We start from the raw sequence: 25829 nt of genomic DNA on the forward strand, positions 1-25829 counted from the left end.
TCAGGCTTGCCTAAGCAGTTCACCATTTTGATACTGAGAACTGGTTTCCACGAGAGTGGCAGTTTGATGTTTTGTGCACATGTTAGAAGTATCAATTTGGATTTCCTGGGTAGACCCAGCAGATCGGTAAATTAATGTCTTGGCGTTGGCTGAGTATTCCCCTTGACTGTGTATGGAATGCATGTTTCTGCTTGAATGTTTATAGCTAGCACCTTGTTTATAATGCGTATGGGATGGAATGTCCAAGGAACCTGTGGTTTATCTTAAAGAAGCATCATGCTTGTAGTTATCTTTCTTTTTTTTGTTGTTGCTTTTTCTTTGTGAGGCTCATTGGGAGTACTCGCCGAAATGAGCTTAATATTATTAAGGATTTCTCACCAGGTAAGTTGATAAGGCGTTGGGGCTGTGTAAGCTGCGAGATAAGCGTTACGCCCGAGAGACGGCGTGTTGGCTTAAGAAAGCGTGTTGCTCATCGAGAGCCGTTCTCGCCGAAGTCGATCCTAGAAGTATAGGTCCTCGACTAGCGAGACTTCGGAGAGGTGTGGAGCTGTAAGCTCTTGAGAGCCGTTTTGCTCCGCGGAGAGCGTGTGGGCTTATGGCGTATTGCTCACCGGGAGCCGTTCTCGCTGAGTCGATCATAGAAGTATAGGTCCTCGACTAGCGAGACTCGGAGAAGCTGTGGAACCTGTAAGCTCTTGAGAGCGTTCTGCTCACGGAGAGCGTGTGGGCTTATGAAAGCGTATTGCTCACTGGGAGCCGTTCTTCTTGCCGAGTCGATCCTAGAAGTATAGGTCCCTCGACTAGCGAGACTTCGGAAAAGGTCAGAGCCTGTAAGCTCTTGAGAGCGTTCTGCCACGGAGAGCGTGTGGGCTTATGAAAGCGTATTGCTCACTGGGAGCGTTCTCGCTGAGTCGATCCTAGAAGTATAGGTCCTCGACTAGCGAGACTCGGAGAGGCTGTGGAGCCTGTAAGCTCTTGAGAGCGTTCTGCTCACGGAGAGCGTGTGGGCTTATGAAAGCGTATTGCTCACTGGGAGCGTTCTCGCTGAGTCGATCCTAGAAGTATAGGTCCTCGACTAGCGAGACTCGGAGAGGCTGTGGAGCCTGTAAGCTCTTGAGAGCGTTCTGCTCACGAAAAGCGTGTGGGCTTATGAAAGCGTATTGCGAGATTTACCATTGCAAGTAAATGGAGTGAATTGTAATAATAAACAAAAGTAGATTAACTTTGAATTTACAGTAAGAGAAAACATGGGATATGCGACAATGTAATTTTATTGATAAAACTTCTTCAACAAATAAGTGTTCCAAGGTCGTGGTAATAATTTCTCTTCTTGAGTTTTGATCCAGTATGCTCCGTTGCCTACAACGCGTTCCATTATGTATGGGCCTTCCCAAGTTGGTGCTAATTTGGAGTCATCCTGAGTCTTTTTCAAAACTAGATCGTCGGGTTGAAAAGATCGAGGATGTACTCACTTGTTGTTGGACTTCTTCAGAATTTGCTGATAGGATGCTACTCTGATGGCGGCTAGGTCACGCCGTTCTTACAGAAGATTGACCTCTCGTGCTAAGACGGAATCATTGTTTCCAGACTCGACAAGTTCTGACCGAGTAGTAGTGACTGTCAGCTCGGTTGGAATAACGACTTCTGTGCCGTAACACAAGGAGAATGGCGATTTGCCTGTACTTGAGCGAGTTGTGGTGCGGTGAGCCCACAAAATGTTTTCTAGCTAATTTGGCCATTGGCTTTTGGTCTTCTCAATCTTTTTCTTCAAATTTTCTAAGATTGCTTTGTTGCTGCCCTCAGCTTGACCATTACTTTGTGCATACTGGGGAGTGGAAAATGCATGAACTATCTTCCACTTGGCCAGAAATTCTTTGACCGTTTTGCCCTTGAACTGTGAGCCATTGTCCATCACCAGTGTGTGCGGCAAACCAAATCTGGTGATGATATGAGTCCAAATGAAGTTTTTGACATGTGACTCTTTGACATTTGCGAGTGGAATAGCTTCGACCCATTTAGTGAAATAGTCAGTTACAGCTAAGACGAAGCGGAATCCAGTACTTTTCTGTGGGATGGATGGTCCCATGATGTCCATGCCCCACATATGAAATGGCCAAGGGCGCGCGATGCTAATCAACTCACGAGCTGGTTGTATGATGTTGTGGCCAAAGGTCTGACATTTGACGCACTTGAGCACATATGCTTTGGTGTCGATCTGCATGCGAGGCCAAAATTATCCCTGGGAGATCGCTTTGTGAGCCAAAGAGCGACCTCCCGCATGGTTTCCACACTCTCCTTCATGAATCTCAACGAAAATTAGTTGGCCTTGTTCTGGGCTTACGCACCTCAAGTGAGGGCTGTCAGCGGACTTTCTGAACAACTTGTTATTGAGCACGCAGTAACGGCGCACTTGATATGGGATTTGCATGGCTTTGGTACGCTCGTCTGGGAGCATGATGTGTTGGATGTATGATGGGCTGCATCCATGTTTGGCCCATCTGATTGGCAGAGAGCGGGCATAGGTCGCTGATTTCTAATACATGGTCTACTTGATAAGCAGGTCGGTTAACTACTTCAATGAGTAATTGTCTAGGGGCACAGCTCGGTGTTTGAGTGGCCAAATAAGATAAACTGTCTACGTGACGGTTCTCGTCACGCAGGAAGTGGTGTATCGTGACTTTTTTGAAAGAAAGAAGTAACTGATTAACGACTTGAAGGTATTTAGCGAGGTTACCTTCATGGGTAGTGTACTATTTTGCAATTTGGCGAACAACCAGTTGCGAGTTACTAAAGACCTGAAGCTCCTTACACTGAGCTGCATTGCCATGCGAAGTCCCATAATTAACGCTTCGTACTCGGCTTCATTGTTAGAGGTCGTGAAGTCAATACGAACTAATTTCTCGACCATGGCTCCCTCTGGGGATGCTAAGACGACGCCGACCCTACTTCCTCCAGGGTTACTAGAACCATCGACAAAAAGAGACCATATTGATTTGGTGGCTTCCTTTGTGGGTACGACCTCTGCTTCTGGTTCCCAATTTGGGTCATCCACAGGGAAATCTGCTAGGAAATCAGCCACGACCTGCCCTTTCTGTGAAGTGCGAGGGACAAACTCCATGTGGTGTTCTCCGAGCTCTTCGGCCCATATTGCCATGCGAGTTGTCTTGTTTTCTTTGTGAAGAATTTTCTTCAAAGGTAGGTCGGTGAGAATCTTGATTGGATGTGCTTGAAAGTAGGGCTTGAATTTTCTTGCCGAGTATAACAATGCGAGTACTGCTCTTTCAATGTACGAATAATTCTTCTCAGCTGGAGTGAGCATTTTACTTGTAAAGTAGATCGGTTTCTCGGAGTTGTTTTCTTCTTTGAAAAGAACCGAGCTAATGTCAAAGTCTGATACCGCCAAATATAGCCCCAACGTTTCACCATCCTTAGGGCTTGGGGAGATCTGCGGTCAGGTACTCTTTGAGGGTGGAGAACGCTTGGTGGCATTGATCGTTCCACGAAAACTGCTCCCCCTTTTTGAGAAGTTGCAAGAAAGGTCGGCATTCGTCTGATGCCCTTGATATAAATCGGTTAAGTGCCGCTACCATTCCAAACAACTTCTGAATTTGCTTATTTGTCTGGGGATCAGGCATGTCCAAGAACGCTCGGATTTGGTCTGGATTAGCTTCGATCCCTCTTTGTGATACTTGGTATCCAAGGAACTTTCCGGAGGACGCTCCGAAGAGACACTTCTCAGGATTAAGCTTCATTCGAGTTTGGCGCAACCTGGAGAATGCTTTCTCGAGATGAGTGAGGTGGTCTTCCGCTTTCTTGCTTTTGATGACCATGTCGTCAATGTAGACTTCCATGGTGTCACCTAACATGTCCTGGAACATGTTGGTGACGAGACGCTGGTACGTTGCGCCAGCGTTCTTAAGTCCGAAGGGGAGGACGTTGTAACAATAGATTCCTTGTTCTGTGATGAATGATGTTTTTTCTTGATCTTCTTCAGCGAGTGGGATTTGGTTGTATCCACTGTACGCGTCCATGAAAGAGAGGAGCTCATGACCACACGTATGATCGACAAGTCGGTTTATGCGAGGTAGGGGGAAAGACGAACTGTTAACGTTCGTGATTAACATCATTCACTATCCTTTGGCGTTTCTTGATTAACGTTCGTGAAGTCGACGCAAAGACAAACTGTGCCGTTCTTTTTTGGAACTGCGACGATGTTAGCGATCTAGTTTGGATAGTCTACTTTTCTAATGAACCCAACTTGCTTAAGTTTTTCGACTTCATCATTGATGGCTTTCTGGAATCGCAGGGAGAGTTGTCTAGGTCGTTGGCAAACTGGTCTAGCATTAGGGTTCATATTTAGTCTATAACACGCAATATTAGGATCTATTCCAGGCACATCGACATACGACCAAGCGGAAACATCTTTATTCATGGCCAAAAAGTTTACAAGCTGGGCCTTGAGTGTGGGGTCAAGGTTAGCCCCTACATATATGAACTTGGGATCATCTTCGGTTCCTAGGTTCACTCACTCTTTGTTTGCCTGTTGAGATGTTGTCTTTGGTACTGATGCTTCCTCAGATGGGGATACTTTATCGATTTGAGGGAGAGTGGAATTGGTCGCACGAGCTGGAGCGATATCTGTGGCGACGACAACAAGGGTTGGAATTGCCTCTGTGGTTATGACAACAGATTCTGGAGTGACCTTCGGAATTGATATTTGTTGGGCAAAACATAACGGCGCGACTTCTGATGTGTTAACTGGTGGAACAACAACAGCGGATGTGACTTCTGAGGTCTTGACTGCTGGATTGACAACAACTGATGTAACTTCTGGGATCCGACCTGGTGGAGCGACAATGACTGGATTAACTTCTGGAGTTGAAACAGACGACTGAACCTTCTTGCTGGAGCCCCCAACGTGCTGCTTTGATGCTTTGGCTTTGACCTCAGCAACCAGGTCTTTGGCCATTGTATAACTGGTGGGCTCGTTCCTTGTGTGAGTATGCAGGTCAGCGGTCTTGTTTGCAGAGATGATTTGATTACAATGATAAGCTTCAAGTTGATTGCTTCGAAGCTCCATCATGCCTCTTGGTCTTGGGAAGCGGAGAACTTGATGCAGCGTGGATGGTATAGCTTGCATTTGGTGAATCCAGCGCCGCCCTAGGATAACATTATAGGACGACTTGATGTCTAGAATGCTGAAGCGTGTATTGAAGCTGACTTTGTCCTCTCTAGATCCCACTGAAACTGGGAGTATGATATCGCCGATTGGGTCGGCCCTGGAGCCATTAAACCCATAAAGAGGAGCGATCGGATCTATAAAGACTGACTTAGGTAAGTTCATTTCTTGAATTGTATGATAGAATAGGATGTCGCACGAACTGCCCGGGTCTATCAGGACGCGTTTGACTGTCCAGTCGCTGATCTTGACATGGACAACAAGTGCATCGTTGTGTGGGAGGCAAACCTTGTTCAGGTCGACCTCGGTAAACGTAATATCCCCTGTGTTGCGACCTAAACTTCACGGAGCGTGTGACGTTTGTGAAGAAAAATGATAAACTTCTTGAAGGGCGCCGACACGCTTGCGTTTCTCTTTGGAAGATGTCACAGAATCATCTGGGAAAATGATCATATGAATAGTTCTGGCGTTGTCGCGATCTGATGAGTGCTGTCGGCGTTCATGGAGAGAACGGTCACAGTCTTGGGGATGTCCTCTGCTGCAGGAATGAGCTTGAACCTTGTGATGGTTCTGGCGAGGTGGGGATCTACTGCGCACTCAGCGAGCCATGAGCTTATGGCGTAAGTCGTCGTCGGCTATGTTAGTATACTGTTTGATATGCCCTACTTCGATGAGATTTTGGAGGTAGTGCTTTATCCCCCAGCATGCATCAGTCTCGTGACATTTGGCTCGGTGAAATGCGTAGTACGGTTTGTCAGGTCGGTCCATGTAGGGGTGGGAATTTGGCCCTAATGACCCTAACCCGCCCCTGACCGACCCGACCCTAAGCCCTATAAAGCCCTCACAACTAAAGCCCTCACAGAGTTTAGGGCAGGGCCGACCCGACCCTAAGGCCTTCTAGGGCAGGGCTAGGGCTAAGGTTCTGAAACATAGGCCCGACCCTAATTCAGCCTAACTAAGCCCTAGTTATAGTTTTACATTTTCACTATAAATACACGTACCATAATTGTCCAACTCTTTGTTAAATATTTTAAATTAAAATAACATTGTCCTTTGTAATTTATCACTTACATCCAAGGGTACTTCCAATAACTTGTCTTATATAACAAAAACTTGTCAACCTATCTAGCAGCCATGAAGAACAATGAGCACTAGCCTAATAAAAAAATAAGACTTTATTCCTTTGATCATCAAATCAAAGTCTAGAACTTATTATTCTCAATTTATTTTCCCACTTACTTCTTATAAATTATATTTTTATTCACATGCAAGCCAAGTCTAGAACTAAAAGTTTCTGTCCACACCATTAAAGCGAAATACAGAGCAGACATTTGTAACACAGAAACAAAAAAAACAACCTTTGTCTGAAAAATGGCATTTGTAAAACGAAGAAAATATATAGGCCCGGCCCTAAAACCCGACCCTAAAACCCGGCCTTAAAGCTTTTAAAGAGGGCTTAGGGTAGGGTCAGGGCTTGAGATTGAGACTTGTGACCCGGCCCGACCCGACCCTATATTGACTTTAGGGTCGGGCCGACCCGGCCTTAATATCTAAAGGGCTTTTAAATGTTTAGGGCCGGGCTAGCCCGACCCGGCCCATTGCCCACCCCTAGTCGACTGGTTGCCGCACATCAGGTCAGAAATATGAAGCGCACTTGATCTTTTCTAGGATGTAACTGGGCGAGCGTGTCAGGACGGTGACCTCGCGGTTGTTATTCATTCTGTTATCCGGCTTCCTCTCTTGATGTCGGGGGCACTTTTTGGAGATTGGGGGGTCATCTGATATTGCTGCGACCTCTTCTTCTTCTGGTAGGCCTTGACGCTTCAGGCCTTCTTGCAACTTTATATACTTGTCGACTCGAGCGTACAACTCGGATAAAGTCTCAGGACGCTCTTTCATCAGCGATCTGGCGAGTGCCGTGTTGTGCACACAGCAAGCGTTGTAAAATGCCAAGGTGGCGAAAGACTCTTTCAATCCTGCTTCCATGCACAGTAGTTCAGTTTTGAACCGACCTAAAAATTCACGAATTGTTTCGTCTTCGCCAAGTGAGAGCTGGAACAGCGAGTCTAGATCAGCTTTCTTTCGTCTGTTATGCACATACTGGCTAGCAAATGAATCAGTAAGTTGCTCGAAGGTCTTTATCGAGTCTGGCTCGAGTGAGAAGAACCAATCGAGTGCTCCATCCTTGAGACTGGCAGGGAACAAGCGACAGTGGAGATGATCGAACTCTGGTACACTATATAATGCCCAGCTTTGGATATAATGAACCACATGTTGCCCTGGGCATGTGCTGCCGTCGTACATCGGAAAACATGGCTGAACAAAATCCTGAGGAGAGGGTTTATTTAGTACCTCCGTGGTGAATGTCGATGCACGGTACGTCTTGAGCATTTTCTGGATGATTTGGGTTGCGTCTTTTCTCACTGCGCTTTGACCGATTCTTTGCGATAGTTCGTTAATTTGCTGATTAACTTCATTGATGCCGTTCCCAGCTGGTTGTTGTTGTGTGTCTACTTGTGCACGAAAAGCAGCATTTTCTTGCCGGAGCAAGGAAATGCTCTCATTGGTCAAACCTAGCTGGTTCGTAAGGCTTTGAACTTGAGCTTCGAGGCTTGCCATGCTTCGTGGGCTTGAGACTTTTGGTTTTTTGGTTTTTGATTTGTGTGAAGGTGGTTTCTCAAGTAATTAAGACCACAGACGACGCCAATGTAAAGGAGCGTTTTCCCTTACATATACAGGAGGAAGAAGAAGGGGATTGGATTTGGGAAAGATCGAGTTCGCTAAGTAGCGAGCTGCCTACGTATATTCTCTTAATTCTGGGGGGAGAGAAGAATCAGGTCTCACGTAGTTCATGTAGGTGGTATTTATAGGCACAAGAGAGTGTTGATCTTCGAGACACGTGTACTCCCTTGTACATATGTAGGGTGGAGATTACAAATGAGTGTTAGGTTGGTTCTGGTAAGAAGGCGGTGATCATTGGGAGTGGGTGCAGTAGTTCATAATTCCCTGTAATCGGAAGTACTGTAATCGGAAGTACAGATATGGCTTTGGTAATGATTACCCTTGGATTAAGGAAAATGTCTTTATTCGAAGCGTTCTGCTCTAGGTCGTTCAATCTTCTTGGGACGTTCTTGAGGGAGCTGGAGTGTACCACCTACATAAAGCGAGCTGCTCGCGAGTCGATCTTGGAGAACGATGTCCTGCAGTGATCTCTACTTATGCTTAATGCGTGCTTAATATTTTTTAATGAGGATATTACTCCCTTACAGTGAGCACGCGAGGGCATGTGACTACATAAGTCCCGAGATTCTGTTCAGATGGACACCTTGTGTCAAAGAATTGATTGGCTGGCCTAACAGTTGGATTAGCCCGAGATTCTGCCCATTAGTCGAGCCACGAGTTGGGGTTCAGGGCCCCTCACGTAAAATTCAAATCTCCCCCTGTTGTTTAAAAGACAGGCAACCAATATCAAGGGAGTGGTGCCCTTGTCAGGATGGAGGAAGATTATCTCCCTGCTGAATCTTATTATTAAATAGTAGTTCATCTCTTCAGAACTACATTTAGGGGTTGTTTGTTTTTTTTGAATTCAGCATTCAGAGCCTCTTAAACTTAAGTTTTAAGCATTTAGAGGCTCAAAACTTGTTTTTTTTTTAAAAGTAGTTTAAGCATTCAGTGGTACTTTTAGCATTCAAAGATTCAAAGACCAAAATTTCTTCTGAATGCTGAATTCTAATACTTGAAACAAGAAAGTCCCTTCTTGCCCTTTCTTAAGAACCCAATCTTAAGAACCCATCTACTTTCCTACCTTGACTTTTATGGCTTCAAAATAAGTTCTTCAAAATTTGATGTTGGCGTCACAGGTTTTTTCATTTTTTTGGGTGAATGATATCTATTTTGTTTAAAATAGAATTACATATATATATTCTGAAAATAAACAAAATATGAAAATAAACCGTTAAAATATATTTGTGAAAACATATTTTAAATAAATTTATTTATCATTTATTTTTTTCGATAATCCATCTCTTCTCCTCAAATATAATATATATTTTGTTTAACAAGAAATCAAGTTAGTGTTTAAAATAGATAGCATGAGTAAAATTGTCCGAATGATTTATATTCAGCCTTCAGAGCCAGGTTATTCTAACAGAAAATAAACATGTTTTTTTAAAATTCAGCAATCATCATTTAGCATTCAGAGAATGAGCCATTCAGCATTCAGCATTCAGCATTCATAGGCTCAGAAAAACAAACGACCCCTTAGACTTGTTCTCAGTGTTTATTAAATATAGGAAGCCTTCATTAGTGTAGTCCTATCTTTTTCTTTGACACTGTTATCTACCATATTTGAACCTCCTTGGTGTGTCTGGGTGAAATGCTCTGTGCCCTGATACCATCTACAAGGGAAAATTGAACCACTTGCATCTGATCTCAGTTGTTGATGTTTGACTTTTATTTGAATATTTGTAGTGGAAACTGAAAAATGCTTATTTTTTTTTTGGTTTCAATTTGAAATATGTAGACATTAAGTTGTGGCAGGTTTAGTGTCTACATATTACTTTTACACTGTTACTCTTAGACAATTCGATAACTTAGCAAGAAATATAATGCAGTTAAAGTTGGGATTTTGTTGGTCTATGATAATTTGGAATTTGTAAAAGCTGGCCAAAAAATCTGGGGCAAGCACAAGGATGTACGACGCATTTTACCTTCATTTGCTAATATATATGTATATTTTTGAAAAATTTAATGTGCAATGTATGCTGATTCTTGTATTTGGTAGGTTGAGACAGCAGCAATTGATACCTGATTACACTGTTCTTAATTCCTCCTCCACATCAGTGGATTTTTTTGACACGTGTCTTATATATATGGGGTTTTAAGCCTTGAAATACCTGCTTTAGGATTTAACTGTAGTCCCAGAGTTAGCAAAGACATGATGCTTTTGAAAGATTGAAAGTTTTCTTCGTATAGTGGTAGCTTCGGAATTAGAAAAATTGTGGCACATGATTCAGCCTTGAATACTTGAGAAGTTCGCAAATAATGAACATTTTTAGTAAGCTCTTTAACCAATCAAATGTCGTCAATTTAGCTCTATGCTGACCCTACCTTTCCCAAACCCTTCTTGCTAGGTACGAAGGATGATCCTATCGGTTCCGAGGTAATTATTTGCAAGCAACAAAATATCTCCGATATATATATCGGTATTTTGGTACACCGATATCGATATTTTTGATATATATCTATTGAATATAGAATCTTTTTTTCTGATATATATCATAATTTCCGATATAAAATTTTATATCGCTGATATAATTGATATATCCGATATTTATGATATATATCAGTTGATTTTTTGACTATTTTTTAATATAAATCCGATATTTCCAATATATTTCTGATATTATATTTTTGATATTTTAAATAGTTTGGACTGGTCACCAAAAAAATGGATATATCCGATACATATCCAATATATATCAGTTTTTAAATACACCGATATATTCATCGATATCGATATTTTGGACCTTGATTATTTGAGCTTCTCTTAAAGAAAAGTATTTTTCAAGTTCTCCTTGTTTTCAGTGTTAATTTTTTAAAACAACTACTAGGATGATGAGGAGGATGGACGGATGGTGATGACACCGATGGGAGTAGGTGATGATGGTGTAGGAAACCAAAGGGTGAGTAAGTGTAGGATGAAGTACATTTACTGTTCACATTGTTCCACGTACTTAATTTGTAGGATGAGATTTAGGCTGAAGATGTTGGCATCTTCCCTCAAGTGAAACTGATTACTAGTTATGTTCGGGTGATTATTTAAATCTCATTTTGCCTCGTTGACATGATTTTGAGAGTCGTCTCTGGGTTCACTTCTAGAGAGAATTAGGGTGTGTTTGTTAAAATTTTACTAATGGAAAGGAAATAAAGAAAGTGGTCCACTGTGGAAAGGAATGGAATGGAATGGAATGAAAAGAGTTTCAAATATGTGTCTGTTTGGTAAACTGTGGAAAGGAAAGTAAAACTGAGGAAAGGAATAATCCTGTTTGTTATGCAAAAGCTGTGGAAAGGAAAAGAAAGCTGGAAACATGAATACTTCATCAATATTACTTATCATTTTTCTCCAAACTACTTATCATTTTTCTCCAAAACTCATTACTCTCGGAAAAATAAAATAAAAAACAAATGGCATGACCTTTTTCATTTTGCAGATATATACATGAAACTTGTAAATTAAAATGAATTTAGCATATAGAACAAAAAAAGACAAAAACTACCCCTGTTTTAGGAGTATGAACATGGGTTAGTTTAATACTATTTAATGTTGATGTCTACTTACACTAAAAATCAAAATCAAAGCGAAAGTGATGGTCTAATTTTTTTTGCAATATGAGGCGACGCTTCAATAGCGCCTCAACGCGAGAACGCCTCAACACACTTGAAGCGCACGTTGCATAAAGCGCCTTTACTAAGGCCTCAAACGCCTTTTAAAACAATTCTATAGAATCTTTGCAACATGATTATCTTATGCAACTTTTTGGAAATAACATAACTGAACTATTTTGATGGGAAATGCTGATTTATAATTCCATCACTTAATTACATAAGAACTACTGAATTTTTTTCCCTTGATCCATTGGGGCTTAACTTTTTAACACCGATCACATGAGAAAAATATTGTTAAAAGTGGCGCAAGATACGCCAACAAATTCGTTCTCTGTTTCTTGAGAACAGAAATGGAACCCCTTTGATGGTCTCTCGAAAATTTTAATCTCGAGAGAAGTACCTCGGATCATCAAGACTAATATATTGTTGCTTCACCATCCGTGGACGAAGTTACCCACGCAATCATGAATCCAAACGTAAGGGTGATACATGTCATCATAGCAAGATAGCAAGTTCTTCACCCCACCACCATCATCATCACCGTATTTGTTTGGCATGTAAGTCTTGTAAATGCTCTTGAACTTTAGCTTCTTGGATGATCCCGGCTTTAAGGTATGCCTCTTCTTCAATATTGATCCCACCCTTATCGCAATTCTCTTTGTTTCTATCGGTCGGTTTCGGACTCTTGTGCCTAGTTGTGATTTCTGCGTGACGATCCGACATCCATTAAAAAACGACCTCAAATCCATACACTTTGGAGCCCGACATTTTCTTCTCGTGGCCTAAATGACTGTTAAACTGATGCTAGCAAACCACAGCTAGTTGGGTAATATATCAGCACTTGTGAACCATGTATGAGAGCAACAAAAGCTTAAGATGAGAAGAGAAGAAAAAGGGTGTGGTGGCTTGAGCTGTCGCCTCTTTTTTTTTTTTTGAAGTGGTTCGCCCTCTTTTTTTTAGTTTCTTTTCCTTTCCGCGATTTTTTTAGGGGTAGGGCACAGACACAAAACCATTTCTGTTTCCCTAGTTTTGTTTCCATACGGAATGACCTTTTCCTTTCCATGGGACAAACAAACAGCCAAAAAACCATGGAAAAGGTGGACCACACCTATTTTCCTTTCCTTTCCATAGTCTTTCCTTCAGAACAAACGCACCCTTAGTTTAGAGAAGCATAAGAGCTAATGACTGATCATTGTTTTATGTTGCTTGGCTCGCTATAATATACATTTTTGAGTTAGTAGTTAATTTCCCTTTTACTAATGCCAACTTTTACAGATGATAATCATCATGCTGAACAATAATGGGAGCAGTTTTAATGTGATAACGTGTCGAAAGTGTTTTGGCGTACTATCGAAACATTCTGCATACTGTGGAAGTTTGTTTGCGAGTCCATCTAAAGCTGCGCTCTGTATCTATACAGTTAAATGTTTTGAAAATTTAATCCATGTTGCCACGTTGGTGTCTGTGTGTAGTTTCGTTGATCCTCAGCTTTTTCAAGAATGCATAAAGAGTCCCAGTATCTCATGTTCCACCAAACATGACTGTACAAAGATAGCTCTGGGCGATAAGAGAATAATCCATGACAGCATTTTATATCATAAACAAGCTCATCAGCACCCAAAAATAAAATAAAATAAACAAGCTCATCAAACAGATTTGTACAAATCCATTAAGATATGAATGAATTATTTGTCTCCCAAGTTACTCCACTTGAGATGAAACGGATTTCTCTTGAAACAGTATGTAAAGTGAGAAAAACCTTTTCGAAAAGGTGCGACCTTTCGAAATGTGCACTAGTTCGAAATAGTGCATCATGCCAAAAAGGTGTAACCTTTCGAAATAGACACTGGTTCGAAACAGTACTATATGCCGAAATAGTGTGTCCTTTGGAAACATGTGACTTTTCAAAGAGTTGCTTACTTTTTCCCAAGAGTCACTGTGTTGTTTCGATGCACCACTCACCTATAAATAGTGGATGAATTTGGAGAGAAAGATACACCAGATCACACAGAGTTCTGATATTTCTTTTCTCCCTCTGTTCTTAGTCAAATACTATGTTGTGTTCGCTGATTCTATAGAATTGAAGTACTAGCTTTCTATAGAAGAAAATCCGTTCTATCTTGGGAGACAGTTTCCCATTAACCTTCAAGCACCGTGAGGGGGAAAATCTGTCTTAAGGACATAGTGATCATCACTAGGCTCGGATTTAATCATTGGTAAATTAAGTTCATTCGTTGAACTAAAAGGTTTTTTTGTTTGTTGAAATTAAAGGTTTGTTCATAATATATTTGTTATATCAATTTGATTTCTTGTTTTACTTAACAATAAGTATATTTTTTAAATAAGTTTCCTACATTTGCTCCCTTGCATTGAATTATCTTAGGTTGGGAGTCCTAATTGTCATTTGATAACAATTTTTATTTGTTTAAAATTTATCTTATGGAATTTAAAGTAAAAAAATTTTGTTTTGCAAAAAAGAATAGAAACTTCTTTTTTGTTGTTGTTGTTGTTGTTGTTGTTTTTATTTATTTTGTTTTGTGCTGAAATTTACCAAATTCCTTAATTTTAAAATCTAGGAAGTGGGTGAGATATATTTTTTTGTTTTCTTGTTTTTTTTTTCCGTTGTATTGCAATAATGGTGGTGCACTGGTGCGTAGGAATGCAAACTGTAAAAAATTATCAAAAGTTATCTGGTATGTAAAGTGTAAACTGTATAATACGAAGGGAACTTTGACTGTGTATATACTCTAACCTAAGTTCCAACTATTAATACAATATATAAAGCTAAAGTTGCAACTTTTAAACCCTAGTACTCCTTCACTAGTGAAGAGCTAAAGATAAAACAAAAAGAGGACACTACTCCATCACCATTTATAAAGATTAAACAAACCCTAGCTTTCAGTGACAATGATCAGGTGTAGATTCGCTTGTTTTATAAATTCAAGGAGGGCTCATTTACTAAATCCTTCAATTGTGCATCACAACACTGCTAGTGTTGGTGATGTTGAGGTATGATTATTATAATTATTTTTTATTGATTTCCTTTCTAATGAGTCTTTTTTGTACTACTCTGAAGTTCAAATTTAATGAGTTTCAACTTACTTGAAGTTCAGTGGATTTTCAGCTTAGCTAAGTTTGTTTGGCAAGTTCTTTGTTAACAAAACTAGTTTGTGATGTCCAACAAGTGATTTACGCACAATTAATGAATTTATCTAATAACCAAAGCACTTGACTTGTGAGATGTTAATTTGTTTGCTACTAAAATGTAAATGGTTGTTTTCAAACTAATGTAATCCCTGTTGAAGTGATTTATGTAGTTGACTTTAGGAATTTTTTTTGTATATCTTAAGATAGTTTTTGTCTTATGATGTGATTAGTGGAATTCTGTTTAGGTAAATTCCTTTGAGTTTATGACTATTTAGTACCACGTACTTTCATGTTTTTTTCCTAAATGATACCTGTACTTTGTTTCTCACCTATTCGTACCACGAACTTTCAATTTGTTTTAATTTAGTACCTCAGTCTCTTTTCTATCCAATTCCATCTAATTTCACTAACGGTTTCGCTAACGCCGTTAGCGAGCTCACGTGAACAATTTTTTATTTATTTACTTATTTATTTTTTAAATAATCTTTATAATCTTTACGTGAACAATGTTTTTTTTTAATCTTTAAATAATCTTTACGTACGTAAACAGTGTTTTTTTTTTATAAATAATCTTTACGTGAACAGTGTTTTTTTTGTAATAATTTTTAATCAATCTTAAAATTTTACGTTAACAGTGTTTTTTTCACTGTTCACGTAAATTTTTAAGATTGATTAAAGATTATTACAAAAAAAAAAAAAAAAACAAACAAAAAACAAAACTGTTCACGTAAAGATTATTATAAAAAAAAAATTGTTCACGTAAAGACTATTTAAAGATTAAAAAAAAAAATTGTTCACGTGAGCTTGCTAACGGCGTTAGCGAAACCGTTAGTGAAATTGGACGAAATTGGATGGAAAAGAGACTGAGGTACTAAATTGAAACAAATTAAAAGCACGAGGTACGAATAGACGATAAACAAAGTACAGGTACCATTTAGAAAAAAAAAGTGAAAGTTCGTGGTACTAAATAGTCATAACTCAATTCCTTTTATGAGTTTTATGCCATGAATTGGGTATGTTTCCACTTTTGTTCTATTTATTGTCTTATGTAAACTTCATTGTATTATGAATGGATTTGAAACTTATTGTGTTTTACTTATTTTATATCACCAAAAATGGAGATTAATTTGGGAGGTCTTTTTCGTAACCTAGCTTGTCAAAGTGACAAATAGATATAGCCTGGTGGAGGCAAAATTCTATTTCATCTATGGAATCATTATTTTAGTGCAAAAAAAATGTGAGGCTTCTTCCCTAGAGATACTCAGTGCCCCTTAACCCACAATGCCCTGCTTAGTTGAGTATATCTTGAAAATGATTGTGCACCTTGTTAAATTGCCAATTTCTCCATAAGCTTAAACTTATGTGAAAGGTCAATTCTATTAATATATTAGAGGCTCATATATGTCAACACTCCCCCTCAGCAGGACACACTGATAATACACAAGTAGAAGGACTGAACATCTTCACCTGGTAGGCGTTGAACTCGAGACCTCTCAGAAACCAGTGGCTCTGATACCATGTTAAATTGCCAATTTCTCCATAAGCTCGAACTTATGTGAATGGTCAATTCTATTAATATATTAGATGCTCATATATGTCAACACACCTATATCTATATGCATGCCTTTTGGATATAATTACTTTATATATTCCTGTATACTAATTTTACCATATGGTGGATGATATAGGATCCAAGCATAAAGGAATTAGCTGCACAGATTGCTATAGATCCTGCATTCACCCAGTTGGCTGAGCAGCACCAACAAAGTATTGAGCTAGAAGGTGGGTATGTTTCCCACGAGTTCGATCCAAGAGATTATTACTCTACCATGCAGCAGGTTATGCAGAATCCGCATTCATGACAATGGCTGAGTGCATCGGTAATGCTGTAATCCAAGTATATATATGATCTTTTTGGCTTGGGTAGGCCCTCCTCGGAATTTCCTCTGATCACGATGTCTTATAGTGGATTTTGTCTACATGCTCTTCTAGGATCCATGTACATTTCGCGTGCTGGAAAGTTTAGACATTCTGTTGCTTAAAGAGGAGGGTGAAGAGGGAATTATGAGTATAAGAGAAGATTCGTTTTTAAAGCAAAATCTACAAGAGATTGAGTGTGGTGGTCCTGCTGCAATGACGAGGTTACTAACTTTTAGAATATCATAATTTTCTAGACGAAGCATTTGTGAAGACAGTGTCCTGGTCTTGATGTTGACCATAAGCCTTTGGGCCATCCCCAATTCTGCAGTGTGCATGGCACTGGGTTTACAACATTTAGGCAGACGGGAAAATTTATTTAACGCATTTGCACACACCACACCACTTGTATGACTCTATTTTTCTAACACATTTTGAAAACCTTAACAACATTGTAAATGGTAAAGTTTGTTTTTTTTGTTTTTTGTTTTTTTTGATAATCATCATATATATTAGAATGTGTACATGTCAAAAGATTACATTAGATCTCTCCTTTTCCAGTGTATCCATAAGCCATGGTGGAGGTATTACTAACCATTCCACAACTTTAGGGAGAGAATGAGCAAACCCAAAAAATGCAATCTGGTGTGTTGCCTTGTTAGCAGTTTTAGAAACCCAGTTGCATGTTATAGTCCCAAAAGTGGACATAATACTTAGTGCATCATCTAATATTAACATAGAGTTCCAAGAGATACTAGAATGAAGCTGCTTTAGGTAGTTAATAGTTGCTTTAGCGTCCATCTCCACATTTAGTTCTGAACAGTTGAACTGTTTGCACCATTCCAAGGCTTTAAGTAGTCCTTTGCACTCTGCCTGTTTTGAATTGGTAGCTCTATCTCTGAATGCTCCTGCTCCAATAAAGAATCCCCTTGAATCTCTTAGTACAAATCCATAAGTAGCTGTCAAATCAAGTTTTTTAAAGTTTGCATCCACATTAAGCTTAAAGCAATTTCTATAAGGTGGTGTCCAATTGATAATACTTGACTCTTGCTGATGCTGAACCTGCAAGTCAGTATTTTCTCTTTCACCTTCCAAAAATTTATTTAATTGGATATTAAGTTCAAAGAAACAAGATTTCCTCTTTTTATGATATACATCACATCTTTCTAACCAAATAGCCCAGTAAAAAAATAAACATAATTTCTTCCATAAGTTTTTTTCTATTGGCCAGTGTTTGGGTGGGTTGAACCACATATCAATCCATAGAGTAACCTGCAAATGTTCAAAATGAGTTAGTCTAAACTGCCAAGGAGTAGCATTCCATAGAGACTGTGTGAAGGAACAACTCAGAAGCAAGTGATGTATGGTTTCATCATTCAAACCACATAACAGACAAGTTTTATCAGGAACATGAATGATTTGGGCTAGGTGGTCTCTAGTAGGGGTCATATTGTTATAGCATTTCCACGCAAAAAGGGCAGCTCTAGGTTGGTTATCATTCTGCCAGAACCAAAGATTTGTTCTGTTTGGAGGCATGTGAGATTGGTCACTAAGAACATGATACATAGATTTTACACTATGTTCACCTTTCCTAGTACTAATCCACTTAAGAGTATCTTGTAAGTGACTTCTAGATAGGAAAATATTTTGCATATGCATGCTAGTATTACTGTCAAAGAGCTGATTAAGGATATCCACTTTCCAAGTTCTAGTACAAGGATTTATAAGGTCAGAAACAGTATTATAAGCTGAATTAACACTGTTTGAAACAGGAACTTTTCCTTCATGTATGCCTGGGATCCAAGGATCTTTCCATATGTCAATAGTCAGACCTAAACCTATTTTCCAAATAGAGTTTAACATAACAGATTTAATATATTTTTGAAACCCATACCGAAACCAAGATGCTCCATGTTTTATAGTAGAATGAAAAACATTAGTATTGTGGAAATACTTACCTTTCAACTGCTCGCAGAGGAAGGAGTTGGGAGTAGTTATAACCTGCCAAATTATTCTACTCATTTGAGCATGATTATTAATAGACATATCTCTTATACTCAAACCCCCTGATTTTTTAGATTGGCAAATGAATCTCCAACTTTTGAGATAAAGGGGATGAGCTTTACTCTTGTTTGTACCCCACCAAAAGTCTCTTTGTAGCCCATTTATAGTGGATGTGATGTGAGATGGTAGCATGAAAGCGGACATGTGAAATGAAGGGATGGCAGAGGATATAGACTTAATCAAAACAGTTCTTGCTGCTTGCGAAAGTAATTTACTTTTCCAACCAGCAATTCTTGTGTTTACCTTTGTGATGATCTCATTAAAAATGTGTGATTTTGGTTGGCCCAAGAACAAAGGTGAGCCAAGGTATTTTTCCCCCAATGACAATGGACCTCATGTTAAGAGATTTCATGATGCATGATGCAAGTTAAGGGTGAACAGTTTTGCTAAAATGAATACCTAATTTTTCATAGTTAATCTCTTGTCCTGTTATGACACAAAATAGATTAAGGGCCTCTAGAAGTTCCTCAGCCTCATTCATATTAGCCCTACAGAAAATAAAAGCATCATCGACAAATAAAAGATGAGATATAGGTTTACTATATCTAGATATGCTAATGCCATGGATACTCTTATCTTCTATTTTATTTTCAAGAATTCTAGATAGAACTTCCATAATGATGATAAAAAAGATTGGAGATAAGGGATCTCCTTGCCTTAGTCCTTGATTGGATTTGAAGTATCCAAAGGGGGACCCATTCACAAGAATAGAAAAATGAGGAGAGGATATACAAAGATTTACAAGTTTGACTAAGTGAGAGTCAAGTCCTAAAGAGTCAAGGATAGAAAGAAGAGCATGCCAATTTACTCTATCAAAAGCTTTCGACATGTCAAGCTTTATAGCCATGAGACCAGAAGTCCCCTGCTTGTGCTTCATAGCATGAATAATCTCGTGAGCCAGACTAATGTTATCAGTTATTTGTCTATGAGGTACAAATGCACATTGATAAGGTGAGATGTAAGGAGCAATGTATTCTTTCAATCTATTAGCCAGGAGTTTTGAAATAATTTTATAAGAAAGATTACATAGACTAATAGGTCTGAAATCAGAACATATAGTTGGATTAGAACATTTTGGGATAAGAGCAATGTTTGTTTGACCTATGTCTTCTAAAGAATGCCCATCCTTAAAAAAAAATTGACCATATTAACAACATCAGGTCCAATAATATCCCAAGAAGATTGATAAAAAATAGCAAGGAACCCATCAGGTCCAGGTGACTTCAAACCCACCCCCAATACTGAAGACAATATTTTTTACTTCTTCACTAGTCACCACCTTTAACATGTCCTCATTATTGTCTAAGGAGATAACACTATAAAAAAGATTTTGTATATGAGACAAATTATCAGTTGAATGGTCCAAGTTCTGTTTAGAAAGAAGACACTCAAAATGTGAGACCAAGGTTTGGTCAATCTCTTTATATGATGTTACCCATTGATCATTTGAATTTTAATATCTTTAACCATTCAATCTTATTGTATTTCCTATGTCTCAAAGTTTTAATATGAAAATATTTAGTATTCCTATCTCCTTCACTAAGCTCTTTATCCCTTGATTTTTGTTTCCATATCATCTCTTCACAAAGGAAAAGATTGTCCAGTTCCAAAACTAGCTGTTTTTCTAAAGCAACATTATTTTTTGTAGGATTTTGCTTATTAATATATAAGATATTCTTTTCTAGAGTTGCAATCTGATGGAAAATATTTCCAAAAATAGTTTTGTTCCAATTTTTGAGAGCTTTTTTTGTAGAAGAAAGATGTTGCTGAATGGGGCAATGTAAGCTGAAGTTTGGGTTTAGATGGACTCTATTCCAGGCATTATGGATAATCTGTGGATATCCTTGATGTTCTATCCACATTTTTTGAAACTTGAAACGTTTAGGGTAAGCTTGGGAAGATGGATGGGTATTGAGGAGAAGAGGTGTATGATCAGATTCAATCGCTGGCAGATGGTAAATGATTGTTTCTGGAAATAGAAGACTCCATTCTGAATTATTAAGCCCCCTATCTAGTCTTTTTTGAATATTATCAGGTGCAATCCTCTTATTAGACCATGTGAAAGGGTACCCTTTAAAGCCTGAGTCAAGAAGTCCCAAATCTCTAATAATGGTAGAAGTCGGTTGGCAATCATTTTGTTCAAAAGGTTTTCCTCCAATCTGTTCATCTGCTGAGAGAATGATGTTAAGATCACCTATAATGAGAATTGGTATATTGGGAGAAATGTTTTGGAGTGCTCTAATAGAATCCCAACTTTGATTTCTTGATGTTTTGTATGGGCTGCCATAAAAGAAACAGGCAGTCCAAGGAAAAGAGAGAGGTCCTAAGTGTACATTAGTGGTGATGTGATGGATGGAGAAGGTGAGAACAAAGAGAGTAATCCCAGATTTCCACATTAAGCACAAACTACCTGCTATGTTAATCAGTAGTGCATCAAAGAAATTGGGGAAATTTAGAAGATGATTAAAGTAGGATATAGAATTAGAATTGACTTTTGTTTCTGAAAGAAACAAAATATCAGGATTATGTGTATTAACCAGATTAGTAAGATGTCTCATGGTTCTTTGGATTCCCACACCTCTACAATTCCGGTGAGAATCCTCATCTATTCATTTCATCGGTGTCCTGTATGCGTACGCATAACAAACCCAAAGGACACAACATTGTTCAAATCACATCTTCTTGTTAACCATTCCATATCATATACATGAAAAATAAGTTGGACCCTTATGAACAGTTCATATCATAAAGATCCGTAGATAGTATCAACTGAATAAACAAATATATCCATTGTATCATATTGATGTAGCACAATATATTCAATTGTTGGATAAAAGCAACATGCTTGGTACTATAAAGTATGAATCCTATATTGTGTTGTTCCATAGAAGAGGTGGAGGAAAATATAATAGCAGGATAATAATTATTGGAGTTAGTAGAATAGGGATTCATGCATAGACTAGACCATAAGAAATAATAAGTAACCCAAGAAAGCAAAATAATATAAGATAGATGATGTATTAGTAATAAACAGAGATAAAATTGTGAATGAGGAAGGATATTGGTTTTGGAAAGATGTGAGATTGGTACCTGAACAACATTAATAGATAGAATCTCCCGATGCGAGGCATAAGATGCGATCAAAGCCTGGTCCATATCAGCCTCAAGTTCAGCATTCAGATTGGTATTGTCAGAAAAAGGGATAGTAATGGGATTGGCTTCAACAGATGTTTCTTCCATAACATCATTAATGATTTGGGTTTGTGGAGTAGCTTCACCCACAATAGGAACCTCTTCCACAGAGTGTTGGTTGTCTTCCCCCCAGATAGATTGCAGGACAACCCCTTGAGAGAGCAATATTTGATTCACCACTGGATTGGTGATCATATCCTATACAAATTCCACATTTATGTCTTTCCTATTGATTTTAGAGCTAAACGACGCTTTCTTTCCGAGATCTTGGTGCGATGGAAGCTGTATTTATGTTACCGAGGTCTGAACTGAAGCAGATGCTTGTTCATTGATAAAAACCGAAGTTTTCCTCTTTTTTTGAGGCATTTCATCCTGATCTTTGAGTTTTCCTTTACCCCTAATTTTACGGTGGCCAGATTTGCTATTAGAGCCTTCAGGTACAACTTGAGTCTATTCCCCTTGATTTGGAATTTGATTGATTTTGGTTAAAGTTTGAGTCTTGATGGCTTTTTTGTTGAGATCTGCATTTGGGGAATGTTGATTAAGTTCGGTGGTGAATTCTATGGGGTGGTAAGGAGGGCTTACGTATGGTAGGTTAATGATAAGATTCGGTTCAGGTTTTGGGTTTTGAGGGAAAGAAATAATTGGTTGGCCCAAAATAAAACCTTCTGGGTTAGCCATTTCCATGGCGATAGCTTGTACCTGATCAATCGTCCATGATCCAGATTTGGTAAGCGTGTGTTCCTCTCACCAGATGGAGAGATCAGAGATGGTGTGTTTCCCACTTGTATTTCACGTGACTGTATTGATACCTCATAAGGTGACGTCAACAAGCGTGACGCAATTCCTCCAAACAGTGCATTAAAATGGTTTTGAGCTTCATCTGTCATGTTTGGCGGCGGAGGAGGGACTTCCACACCTACTAGTTCTGGTTATGGTAGTTGATAGAACTCCACCTGCAAGGCATCCGGTTCATGTATAGTACCAGGAATCACGATATTTGTATCAGGAAGATTACAGTAATAAGTGTCGTGTCCAATCTTGAAACATCTCTTGCATGAGTGGTAAGGCATTCCCATATAGATGAATGAGATCCACACTAGTTCATGATTGATTGTTTGTACCATTACCCCTTGTATGATAGGTTCCCCAATATTCACCTCCACTCGAGCTCGATACCCATTTGCATCTTTAGGATTATTGCCAGCAGGATCCACTTCCAAAACCCTTCCAGTAGTGGAAGCGATTCGTTCAATTACAATGGAGAGCTGATGTTCGAGAAGCAGTCCCGTGAAGCCAATCTAGATGGGTGTGGTCTTAAACAGAACTGTCGAAGGTCGGATATTTGGGGAGAAAGCCTTTAGGACCAACAAATAACCTAAAACTTGCCAAGGCTGTTCCTTTATGATTTTGGCTTTGTCAGCTTCTCTTTCAAACCGAAATACAAAGAGATCTCCTTTAAGGACCACAATATCTAGTTTTTTTTTAGGTTCCAGTTTGAACGAATAGCTCTTAATATTTCATTTGGATGGTGTGGGACATCAAAGATGAGCTTTCCAATAAGAGAAGCTGTCCACCTTGCTGAGATTGTAGTAGTAAGTCTCGTGGAATATCCATAATTTCTAAATCTTCTGGGTTACCAAGAACAAGAGATTGGTTTAAAGAGTGTGTTATGTGTTCCATGATATATAGATCCAGATCAGGGGGTTGATGTTGTTGTTTAAATACCCAAAAAGATATCAAAAATATGTATGGTGAGGTGCATTGGGATGATATATTGTTGTAATTTTGAGTATTATGGGGCATATGCATGGAAGTAATCATTTTGGTGGGCGGAAAGACAAAAGATGTGGGGACGTGCTTCGATGGTTCAGGTGGTTTCAAAAGTAAGGCTTTGGCTATTTCCATGGGATTTTTTCCTAATAGAATATTGAACTTGAGAAAGAATGTTTGCTTGATGATCTTATGCTTCTCATTGGTAGAATCCTGTAAACACATGTCAGAAAAAACAAAGAATGTTGGCATATATATGGTTAGAGAGTAAATATACAGAGTAACTAGCTTTAGATAGATAAGGACTAACAAAAGATCTTGAGAATGATTGGACAGAAAAAAGAAAACTGACAGATTGATAAAGTTAGAAGATGAAGTACATGATATTGATATGAGAGAAAAGGTTTTGCTAGGAAAAACACGAGAAACAGAAGAAAGTTGTAAACTTTTAACCAAGTTTTGAAATGATTGTGCCACCCTATCTGATTTAATGGATATTGTTGCTCTCAGATGATGCACTTTCGTTCCTCTATCAACCTGGTGTAACTTAGCCTTCTTCCATACATTAGATCTAATGAAAACCTTCTTAGCATCATTAACCATCCCTATCTCCTAACTGAACAAAAATTATTATTCCGACCAGATCCAAGTCAACTTAGATCAGATTCAGAGCACTCACTATTCACTAGTTACAGGCTTACATCCTTTAAGGTTTTTGTAAGATCTGCTTATTAAGAATCTTGTAAAGTGGAAGAATTGTGGGAGGTGCCCACTAGTTTAGTTTGTATTGTTTTGTGGGAGTTGATATTGACATGGTTCAAAAACCCCCACCACCACAAACTATACTACCTTAAGCAAAACCATTTAAGCTTTGGATTAGGAGAAAACATATTGCGATTTTCGTATCGTCTAGAACCTAAATTACATTAACACAGATACATGTGTTCGTAATCCGACACATACAAAGTGCCTAACATGTCAAAATATCAACAAATGATGTATATCACATACAGTGTGTCTAATGTGTCCGACATGGACACTTGGATACGTGTCCGACACAGATTATTTTCAAAATATGGCATGTCCATGTAACATAGTGACTAGAACCCATATTCTACTCTGATGTGTTTGTAAATCCATGGCACTACCACTTACATATACTGAAGTTTCTGTTGATATAGGTATGAGGTTTATGCTTTCTGCTTCTTGTGTCCACACTATTTAGCCTGTGGCAGTAATAAAATGTTGATATCATTTAGATTTGATTTTCTTGTATCTATTTCTTTGTTGATTAAATTCTTCGATGGTGGTGTAGATATTGGAATGACCCTGAGGTTTTGGAAAAGCTAGGGCAGGCGATTGGCCTTGGGGCTTCTGGAGGAGTTATCAGTTCAGCTGAATTGTCTGCACTGAAATACGAAAGTGGGAACGAGGAGTCAATTCCGCTTCACACTACTAGTGTTGGTGATGTCCAAGTACCACTTTTCAACTAATAGTGATTCTTGCTCGTGATCTTATTGCTCTAAAAATAGAAATTATGGTCTTGCATAAGTACATGTTTAATCATGAAGGTTCAATATTTACAAGACCAAGTCTCTCTTAATAAAGTTGGGTGGCCCAGTTCAATAATAATCTGATATCTTTCATTGAGTTGTTGTTGGTGTGAATGTTTTGATATCTAACCCCCCCAATGTAAGTAGCTAGAGCCTACTCCCACTAGTTCTCCACCCAAATACACCTAAAAATAAACCAAACAGCAAAAGAAGAGATGCAAAAGCAAAAGAAACCTATCATGGCTTGGACTCTAGTCTTGGTTCTCTAATTCAGTCGGATCGAAAAGCATATTGTCTGACAAGTATCTTTGAAGTATGATTATCTTTATAGAATTAATTTAATCGCTGGAAGTGAAAAGTTTGGACAATCAATTAGGAACATGGAACCACTTCTAGTAAAAATAGTTGTGTACACTGCTGAAAGTGAAATATTCAAAGTGACAAATGTTGCTTCTAATTAACCTAGTGACAAATAGATATAGCCTGGTGGAGGCAAAATTCTGTTTCTTATGTGAAATGACTATTTTAATGCAAATAAATGTTAGGATTTTTCCCAAGAGATACTCAGACCCTCTTACTTCAGCCAACAACCCAGAATGCCCTGCTTAGTTGAGAAT

General features: G+C 38.7%; 1 pseudogene; it reads left to right on the plus strand.

Moving 5' to 3' along the window:
• The first annotated feature begins 8220 nt into the window (after nucleotides 1-8220).
• LOC147515308 (ankyrin repeat domain-containing protein 2B-like) lies at nucleotides 8221-25152 on the plus strand (annotated as a pseudogene).
• The last annotated feature ends 677 nt before the right edge of the window (nucleotides 25153-25829 follow it).

This window comes from Coptis chinensis, chromosome 2 (assembly GCF_015680905.1).
Source record: "Coptis chinensis isolate HL-2020 chromosome 2, ASM1568090v1, whole genome shotgun sequence".
NCBI lineage: Eukaryota > Viridiplantae > Streptophyta > Magnoliopsida > Ranunculales > Ranunculaceae > Coptis > Coptis chinensis.